General features: G+C 38.4%; 1 long non-coding RNA gene across 1 annotated transcript; it reads left to right on the top strand.

Moving 5' to 3' along the window:
- The first annotated feature begins 6 nt into the window (after positions 1-6).
- LOC126765026 (uncharacterized) lies at positions 7-1,011 on the top strand. The gene is made up of 2 exons (XR_007668242.1): positions 7-181; positions 377-1,011. It is a non-coding gene; the product is annotated as an uncharacterized LOC126765026 (long non-coding RNA).
- Positions 1,012-10,834: the final 9,823 nt, after the last annotated feature.

The following is a 10,834-nucleotide window of genomic DNA, read 5'->3' on the forward strand; positions in this document are numbered from 1 at the left end:
GGAAGAAATCTCAAAATAAAATAATCATCTCATCCAATAGCGATGCTAATCAGATCCCGGCAACAAACCTCAGGATGAATCAAATCAAAGATTCCCCAAATGATCAGTCAACATACATAAATTTCAACAACTTACCTTATTTTTGACAACGCTCGAGGACGAACGCTTTTAAGAGGGAAGTGTTAACATGGCATATGTTAACATTGCGAAATAATAAGCTAATTCATCAGCAATACTTACTAATGCAGGTAGAGCGGATATGGAACTCAAGTTACACAATGTTTCCCACAGCACAGCCCAGACGCACTGTCAGCACACGCGCCACCTAAATTAGCGAATTCGTGGAATTTAGTTATGTTTTGCCCGGTGCATTTAGTTAAGCTTTTAGATTAAGAACATTGTAAAAATCAGTTTTTAAATAAAGTTATAACGAGAAGGTCGTGCTGACCGAAAAACGATTTTTTTTCCTTCAATAAGCAGGAAAATCGTTAAGTTATACTTACATACAAATATGTTGATTTCGCAATTGCCCATATGCGATGTTTGTATGTATCTACATAAGTTTAAAGAAATCAAAGTCAAGGTTATTGTTTTCAGAATATACTTACATAGAAATATGTTGATTTCGCAATTGCCCATATGCGATGTCTGTATGTATCTACATAAGTTTAAACAAATCAAAGTCAAGGTTATTGTTTTCAGAATATACTTATATGCAAATTTTATTGAGTTATTATTATTTAAAATTAACAATTTAAAGATTTATTAACAATTTGTTTTTATAAAATGGTGAAAAAAATGTTAAAAAAATTATAATGCAGAATTACGAAATTGTCCATTTCAAATGGAAATTTCTCACACGACTTAATATATAAAAAAAGTTATTGAATTTTACTTGCATTTTTAAACACAAATGTTGCACTTAAACAAGATGGAAACAACATTTGTGTTTAAAAAAGCTAAGCTCAGTTGCAAAGCTATTAAAGGAGAAAAATAAGAAGAAGAAAAAAGTACCTGAAAATATAACAAGATAAACCTGAAAATAGAAGAAAAATCTGAAAATAAAAAAACCTGTAAATAGAATAAAATGTTAAATATTAAAAAAAAGTAAATATGTATATTCAATGAATTCATTACTCACCCAAAAGTAAGATGTTCTTGAATCAAACGGTCTTGACTTCCAACTTACTTTAGTTTATTTAGTTTAGCATCGCTCTTCCGAAATCGTTCATTATTAATTTCTTCTTTGACTAACCATTTCGAGTTTTGGAATAAAAGTACCGTTAACAAGTATTCTAACAACTTAATTTTATGAGTAAAACACTCATCGGTTGGGTCAAACCCCTCAGGAAAAACTTTTTCCGTTTTTTCTTTAATTGCAGACAACATCAGACAACGAACATTCGAACGGTGAGCATATTTGTTGATAAGGTTGACGTACCACATCATCTGCAGTCGACACACATCGAAGACCCTATCACTTGGATTGACTAGCCTTAAATCCGCGTCATCCTTATAGTTTTTCGCTTTGATTAGGGCCTCCGAATAAAGCGATAAATCACTTTGTGTCTTCGTCATTGCTTTAGCACATTTTTCGCAATGGATTTTACACAAAATTTTCTGGTAAATACCATAGCCAGTGTAATACCGCTTGATCTGGACGTCAGCTGTGTCGTCCTCTTCAACAAAGTTTTCGTCTGGAATAGTAAACGATTTCAGGTCGAGTTGCTCAGATTCGTGTTCAACTCCCTGTACTTCGAGATGACGATCTTCGGGGCCTAAGTTCCAATCTAAATTTATGTCGTCATCATCCTCACAATTAGCCCCCTTATTTTGAAAATGTTGCCTTAAAATTTTCATCGAAATTAAACGACTTACTATGTGGGGGAAGGTGGGGAATGTTGGGCCAGCGCGATATTTTTTCCCCTAGTATGGGTTGACAGCTGCAACCAACTGTCATCGGCTCGTCTCATACTAAGCTCAGTTTCTATATAGCACTCGAGCTGTGAACACGTGTTATAACCTCTCTGCGACAACAAAAAGAAATTCGACACTCCGAAAGTTTTTTTTCAACTCTGTGTACAGTTGATTTTTTTCACATTTTCCAATAAATTCATCCAGGTAAATATGTTTATAATATTAGTTGAGCCTTTAGCCTTCGACACACAAAAGAAATTTTGCACGAATTTACATTGTGTTCATTATCCACCGCCATTTTGCAAATATGAGCGTTTGGGGAATCTCGGGTTGTTTTTTACATTTGACATGCTAACTTCATATATTTGAAGTGATTTGTGGTCAAAACCATCGCGCGCAAAGGACAAAAGCAGGTCGGCTCATCAACATCTGCCGAAAAAGGCACCAATGTGTCTTTGGCTTTGGCCGTCAGCGCTAGTGGCCAGTCTATACCGCCATTCTTCCTCTTTCCCCGCGTCAACATGAAAGAGATTTTTATGACTCATGCGAGTCATGGCGCTGTTGGTGTTGCGAACGGTTCTGGTTACATGAACTCTGACGTATTCCCTCAATTCATGCGTCATTTCATCAAGCACACCGGTGCTAATGCCGATTCACCACCATGTTGCTGCTGGACAACCACGGTTCGCATTTATCGATCGAGGCGATAGATTTGGCGTTGGATCATGGCATCACGTTGCTGTCTTTTCCGCCGAAATGCACGCACAAAATGCAGCCGCTAGATGTGCCGCTCCTTGTCGCTCAGTGCCTCGATGTTATGTTAACGCCGAAAACCATCAAATCCGGCTTCCGAACAACTGGCATCTACCCGTTCAACCCGCAAATTTTCACTGAAGTTGACTTTGTCGCTTCGGAACTGAGCGGCAACGTCGAGTTCTTGCCTCTGGTGATGCCATTGTGACTGCTGCGAATGAGGAGGTGTCAACGTCGGAGGCATCGACAAGTGCCCCAGCTTCAACAAGTGATGCTGCATCATCGTCGTTGTCTCCTGTTTCGGCTCCACAGCTCCGTGATGCATTGAAATCGGTTGGCCCGTTGAAATTCGGCACACCTGCGCCGAAATCAAAACGTGACCGCAAGACAATGGAGTCAACGATTTTGACATCGCCTGAGGTTGTCGCAGATCTGCGTGACAAGGCCGAAAAAAAGCGGCAAAAATTGACGAAGGCAGCCAATGAACCAGCAGCCAAGAAGCAAAAAGGCCGTGGCAAATCGAAGACGCCACGGAAGAGAAGCCCGTCTCCGACCGAAACCGACATCGAAGAGGATTTCGATTTTTGCACGATTTGCAAGAAAAAGATGCCGAAGCACGAGAATCGTCAAAACACGGCCCATTGCATCGTTTGTGAACGAGGGGTTCACTTGAAATGTGCCGGACCGAACCCGAACACTTACACCTGCATCCACTGCGAGTCGGAATAATTTTTAATTCCTATTTTTCTTATTATTTATGAATCTCTCTTTCATTTCCATTGATAAATAAACGTTTTTCATCGGTAACAATCATGTTTTAATCGATTTATGTAAATGAGCGATATGTATTTATACATACATATGTATGTATGTATGTATCTACAAAATAAAACTCATGCACTTTTTAAATTTAAAAAAACATCACTTACCAAGGCTAAGGGTGGGCACAGCATGTGCCTTTAACTTTTTCACACCCACAGCACTTTGTTCAAAGTGCTTAATGCATACAAATGCATTGCGGGTGGGTAAATCCTGCGTTGGTGGGATACGTAAATTTTCCACCCACTTCAAGAACTCCTCATCTCTCTTTGGGAATGAGAAGAATCTCCCGGAAGATTCTATCTCACACTCGCGAATGCGACACTTCCTTACATTAGTCATTTTTTATTGAAAATTATTTAAAACACTTTAAAGACGAATTGGCGACCGAGTTAAACTTTTCGCGACGAAATTCTATCAGAACTAAAATTCCGTTGACGATTTCTTTTTCAACTTTCATTTTTGGCGCAATTTCCCCACCCAAATATATTAGGATTAGAAGAAATCCAACTACTTGCGTAGACATACATACATAGAATACAAGAACTTTTCCACCAACCAGAAAACACCTGCATATAAATATATGTATATGTTTATATTAGCTTTAACGTACATTGGCTCTCTTTTATACATATTAACATATTTTTTCCCATTGGCTCTAACAACTACTCACTTCTGTTATTTTCGTGCCCCTGATGTTAAGTGGTGAAACACGCTAATAATTTTCTGTGGTGAAACACGCTCATCCAAAACAGTAAATATCCCAAAATCGAAATATCCTGCGCAGATTGTGGGGTCTCCTTTTTTATGGATTGGGCATAGCACACTTAAATTCCAATCGTTGGGCATGCTCTCGTCCGACCATATTTTACAAAGAAGCTGATGCATGCTCCCTATTAGTTCTTCGCCGCCGTGTTTGAATAGCTCGGCCGGTAGTCCGTCGGCCCCTGCCGCTTTGTTGTTCTTGAGGCGGGCAATTGCTATTCGAACTTCTTCATGGTCGGGTAATGGAACGTCTGCTCCATCGTCATCGATTGGGGAATCGGGTTCTCCTTCTCCTGGTGTTGTGCGTTCACTGCCATTCAGCAGGCTGGAGAAGTGTTCCCTCCATAATTTAACTATGCTCTGGGCATCAGTGACTAGATCACCTTTGGGGGTTCTACAAGAGTATGCTCCGGTCTTGAAACCTTCTGTAAGCCGCCGCATTTTTTCGTAGAATTTTCGAGCCTTACCCCTGTCGGCCAGCTTATCAAGCTCTTCGTACTCACGCATTTCAGCCTCTTTCTTCTGCTGTCTACAAATGCGTCTCGCTTCCCTCTTCAACTCTCGGTATCTATCCCATCCCGCACGTGTAGTGGTCGATCGTAACGTTGCGAGGTAGGCAGCCTGTTTTCTCTCCGCTGCGACACGGCACTCCTCTTCCTACCAGCTGTTCTTTTGCACTTTCCGAAAACCAATGGTTTCGGTTGCAGCTGTACGTAAGGAGTTTGAAATGCCGTCCCACAGTTCCCTTATACCGAGTTGTTGACGAGTGCTCTCAGAGAGCAGGAGTGCAAGCCGAGTAGGAAATCGTTCGGCTGTCTGTTGTGATTGCAGCTTCTCGACGTCGAACCTTCCTTGTGTTTGGTGGCGCGCGTTTTTTGCTGCACAGAGGCGGGTGCGAATCTTAGCTGCAACAAGATAGTGGTCCGAGTCGATGTTAGGATCTCGGAGCGCACGCACATCTAAAACACTGGAGACGTGTCTTTCGTCTATCACAACATGATCGATCTGGTTGGTAGTTTTTCGATCCGGAGACAGCCAGGCTTGATGAATCTTCTTATGCTGGAATCTAGTACTACAGATAACCCATTTGGGAATGTTTCGTCGTGGAGGCTGAATTTACCGACCGTAGTGCCAAATATACCTTCTTTGCCCACCCTGGCGTTAAAGTCGCCAAGCACGATTTTGACATCGTGGCGGGGGCAGCTCTCATAAGCGCGCTCCAAGCGCTCATAGAAGGCATCTTTGGTCACATCGTCCTTCTCTTCCGTCGGGGCGTGGGCGCAAATCAGCGATATGTTGAAGAACCTCGCTTTGATGCGGATTGTGGCTAGACGTTCATTCACCGGAGTGAATGATAGTACTCGGCGACGGAGTCTCTCTCCCACCACGAATCCTACACCAAACTTGCGCTCCTTTATATGGCCACTGTAGTAAATGTCACAAGGACCTACTCGTCTCTGTCCTTGTCCCGTCCATCGCATTTCTTGGACGGCGGTGATGTCAGCCTTTATTTTTGCGAGGACATCAACCAGCTGGGCAGCGGCACCTTCCCAATTAAGGGTCCGGACATTCCAGGTGCATGCCCTCAAATCGTAGTCCTTATTCCGTTTGCCATGGTCGCCATCAAAAGGGGGGTCTCTCATCCGAGGCTGTTTCAACTTTTTCATTGGTATTGTTTTTTTTACGTGGCGGGTCCCAAGCCCAGCGCACAACCCTATGTAGGGAATGTTTCGCCTTCTCACATTAGCTCGCCCTCGAACGGATGTTCTTAGTCTACCTAGAGGATACTTGGTCAAAAACCGGAAGTAGTGAGCTGCTTGAGCCATGTGTAAAAGAATCGTTTCTGGCCACTCCCCAGTGAATGGCGATCAGAGGACTTTCCTCACTTGCGTGAACTTCTACACATGACTCCATCCATAAAATCTTTGCAAATATATGATTCAATAAGATTTGTATTACTACCAAAATATGCATTTTATATAGGTTTGGTACGACATACATATGTATATTTATATACTTAAATAAATATTTGCTTTGGTCATTAAACTTTTCGATATCATGTTAAAAGACCAAGCGGTCGCACATTTGTCCATATACATATCATTATGTGTGCATGTAGACAAATATAAAAGAACCATACGCATAATGTTTGTAAATTTGTCTACATGCAACAAATGTATGTAAATATGTACATCAATGCTTCATGCGAAATTTCCGTTGACGCGGACAACCAATGGCGAAGCTCATATTTTTTGCTTTCATGTCAAAGAGTCAATGTGTCGAAAGAATGACGCGACGACAAAGCTTCACAACATTGTTGAAAATCCGAGCTGTGCCGAAAACACAGACGAACGATCGCCAATTGCCACTGCTTCCCTTGCCGCTGTACCAGCTTCGCTTACAAACCAACGTAGATATGTATGTTTGTGTGTGAGCTTGCATACATGCCGACTCAGATTTTTGCAAGCCGCGTAACAATATTTTGTACATTCCTTGACAAATACAGTCAATCCCGGTTATGTGCCACAATCAAAGATACAGATTTTTGTGGTTTGTTAAAAAAAAAATTAATATGGCACATAAGCGAGTGCGGATACTTAATCGAGTGGTACTTAAAACAATAATTTCCATGTATATCAAAAAACAACCGTGAGATGCAGCAAGATATGGGGCAGTTAAGAGGGCTGATTTTATTTAAGCGGAATACTACTTAACCGGGATTCACCGTACACATAAATAGAGGAATATTGAATATTTTCTTTGGCACATTTCTTGACTTGAAAATCGAAAAATAAACTATGTTGTCAATTTTATTCTATACTTATATTTGCGGGGTTGTCTTTTTTCTTCTCATACAAATATCAGAAATTGTTCAATTTATGATTTTTAGCTTTTGCCATCGTTGCGAAAAGACGCTTGTTGGCAAAGGCATGCTCGGGGAGATGTAATGGTATTTGCTTTTATGAATGAAGCAAGTTTGCCTGTTGAAAGTGTGCTTGCGTTCATGAATGAAAATATTGTTGTTGTGTGTTTTTCTACAAATTTGGGCATCGACTTGGCTGCCATATTGACTTGTGACGCCGCTGATGCTACTTGAAACCATTGTGGTTTTTGTAGAACAATATTCGTAGTTTTTGCGGGTGACATACATATCTACATGTGAACGTATGTATAAGTATGTACGTTGTGTATGCATTATTTGTGTGGGAATGTCATGCGCACATATTTACATGTGTACTCATATTTGTATGTTGGTTGGTATACATTATTTGTTCGGCAATGTCGTACACATATGCGCGCACACTTTTTACTGATAAATGATATTACGATTTGAATTTGAATTGTACTTACATATGTATGTACATATGTGTATATGTAATTATGCGATGATATGTAGATGCGTATGAAAATTAAATGCCATATTATTGTAATATGTATACTAAGTTTTTATGATATCCTGCCAACCACGGCTACCCGCTTGAGACAAATATTCCAATACAACTACATATTTTTTCTCTATACACTAACACCAACGCACATTTTCGGGTTATTTTTTGTTTACCTAAATGCGATGAAAAAAAGTTTCTTTCATCTCTTGATTTATTCGAATGAGTGCGAAGGAGAAAACATTATTGTCAATAGTGATAAAAGAAAATCCCAAAAAGGGTAATAAAAAAACGATTGAAAGACGCATGTCATTCGTGATCGTACTATCGTAAAGGAGGCTCGTACAACAAGAAGGTAAGTGAATGATTTTTTTTAAATAATTTGCAAATAATTACTTTATTTGTTTTTATAGCATTGGAATTAGCAGCTGCAGCAATATCATCAGAAGCAGCAAATTTAAATTGTTAAGTAAGTATGTGAGAAAAAGTGTGTGTTGTTTGAAATTGGATTGCGCAGTTCAACATAATACGCAAAAATAATTACATATGTATGTACATAAGTATGTATTTTATGCGTTTAAAGCGGCCTGCACAATCCAATATAATATGTGAAAACAAATGTTTGCCTTATTTTTTAAATAATAAGATAATATTATTCTTTTATTTCAGATATTATTATGATTTTTATTTAATTATTCTTTTCAGATTTTATCACTATTTTTATTTAATTAATCTTGGCTTTCAGAGTAAATTCTATTTGTATTTAATATATTTTATTCTTTCAGATAATATTAATCTTTTCTTTCAGATATTATTATCATTTTATACAATTAATCTTTCTTCAATGTAATTATTATTTATTTTCAGGTATTAATAATCTTTATTTTATTTTCAGGTATTTGTCTTTTATAATATTTTTCCACTCTTTTATTTTCAGGTTTTAAAAATTCTTTTCTTTATTTAATCTTTTTTCAGATATTAAATATTTTTTAAATTAAATATATTTTTATTTATATAAATTGTAATAAATTTTTTGTAAACATCTAAAAAATAAAATAAAATAAAATAAAAATTTTGAAAATTAAAAAGTTTAGTTTGAAATTTTAAGAAATTTTAAAAGTAGGAATCACAAAATGCAACCCTGCATCAGCTATTCAAAAAGAGAAAATGCAACCCTGTATCAGCCGTTGATTGGGGAGATTAGAGCAGGACAGATATACTTTTTTATATGACACTGCTGAATGAGCGCAACAAAGATGTATGATCACATGTATACGTACGTGACTGGGTAAAATTGTCGCTCGGCCTATGTAAAGCAGAGAACGTATATTTATAGAGAAGGTTCACGATGACGAAAATTTAGGGATATTTCAATTTTGGGATATTAACTGTTTTGGATGAGCGTGTTTCACCACAGAAAATTATTAGCGTGTTTCACCACTTAACATCAGGGGACACGAAAATAGCAGAATTGAGCATTTTCAGTGTTAAATGAGAAAAATAATAATTCCAATGTTAAGGAATGTACGCTTACAGATTCGCATATTTACTATGCGCAAACGATGCTGCATATATGTATGTAATTTATAGATCGGTATACATATGTTTGTATGTATGTATATTTGTTATGGAAGCACATAAGTATGTACATATATATTTTAAAATTGAGCTATTTTATGATGAATTCCATAAAATCTTTGCAAATATATGTATAATTCAATAAGATTTGTTATATCGGGTGATTTTTAAGAGCTTGATAACTTTTTTTTTAAAAAAAACGCATAAAATTTGCAAAATCTCATCGGTTCTTTATTTGAAACGTTAGATTGGTTCATGACATTTACTTTTTGAACATATTTTCATTTAAATGTTGACCGCGGCTGCGTCTTAGGTGGTCCATTCGGAAAGTCCAATTTTGGGCAACTTTTTCGAGCATTTCGGCCGGAATAGCCCGAATTTCTTCGGAAATGTTGTCTTCCAAAGCTGGAATAGTTGCTGGCTTATTTCTGTAGACTTTAGACTTGACGTAGCCCCACAAAAAATAGTCTAAAGGCGTTAAATCGCATGATCTTGGTGGCCAACTGCCCATGCATCCCGAAAAATGCACTGTTTGGTGTGGTTTGTACGCTGGTGGAATCATTGGACCGTATTTTTTCAAAGATGCTGTTGGACGCAACGTTACGGTGAATGGCGATCGCTATCGTTCGATGCTAACAAACTTTTTGTTGCCAAAATGGAAGAACTGAACTTGGTTGACATGTGGTTTCAACAAGATGGCGCTACATGCCACACAGCTCGCGATTCTATGGCCATTTTGAGGGAAAACTTCGGAGAACAATTCATCTCAAGAAATGGACCAGTAAGTTGGCCACCAAGATCATGCGATTTAACGCCTTTAGACTATTTTTTGTGGGGCTACGTCAAGTCTAAAGTCTACAGAAATAAGCCAGCAACTATTCCAGCTTTGGAAGACAACATTTCCGAAGAAATTCGGGCTATTCCGGCCGAAATGCTCGAAAAGTTGCCCAAAATTGGACTTTCCGAATGGACCACCAAGACGCAGCCGCGGTCAACATTTAAATGAAATTATCTTCAAAGTAAATGTCATGAACCAATCTAACGTTTCAAATAAAGAACCGATGAGTGTTTTTTTTTTTTTTAAAAATTATCAAGCTCTTAAAAAAATCACCCGATATAAATTAAAAACAATTTGTTTGTCCCTAAAAACAGACTTATAACAATTTGTAAAAGTTTGCATTTGCCTCCCCAATTGATGACGATTGAGCAGACGTTCCATTGGAATTTAAGTGATGCTTACCCAATCCACAAAAAGGGAGACCCCATAATATGCGCCAACTACCGTGGAATAAGCCTCCTCAACATCACGTGTAAGGTTCTATCGAGTGTATTGTGTGAAAGATTAAAGTCCACCGTCAATAAACTGATTGAGTTATCAGTGAGGCTTAAAATCAAATCAACTACTACCAATATGCCAAATTAGAGAAAATTGAGAATACAAAATGCCTTGCGATTTCACCACAGCTGCTAAGAAGGAGAAATTTACAGCGATGTCTGAATTTGGAGAACTTGAAAACACATCTCATTTGTGGCGCGTTGAACAACACCAAGCTGCGCAGTCATTTAACGAACATCGCCGAGCCGTTCGATGGCATTCGGGCTATTACATTTGTCCG

The sequence above is a fragment of the Bactrocera neohumeralis genome, unplaced genomic scaffold, assembly GCF_024586455.1.
Source record: "Bactrocera neohumeralis isolate Rockhampton unplaced genomic scaffold, APGP_CSIRO_Bneo_wtdbg2-racon-allhic-juicebox.fasta_v2 cluster10, whole genome shotgun sequence".
Lineage (NCBI taxonomy): Eukaryota > Metazoa > Arthropoda > Insecta > Diptera > Tephritidae > Bactrocera > Bactrocera neohumeralis.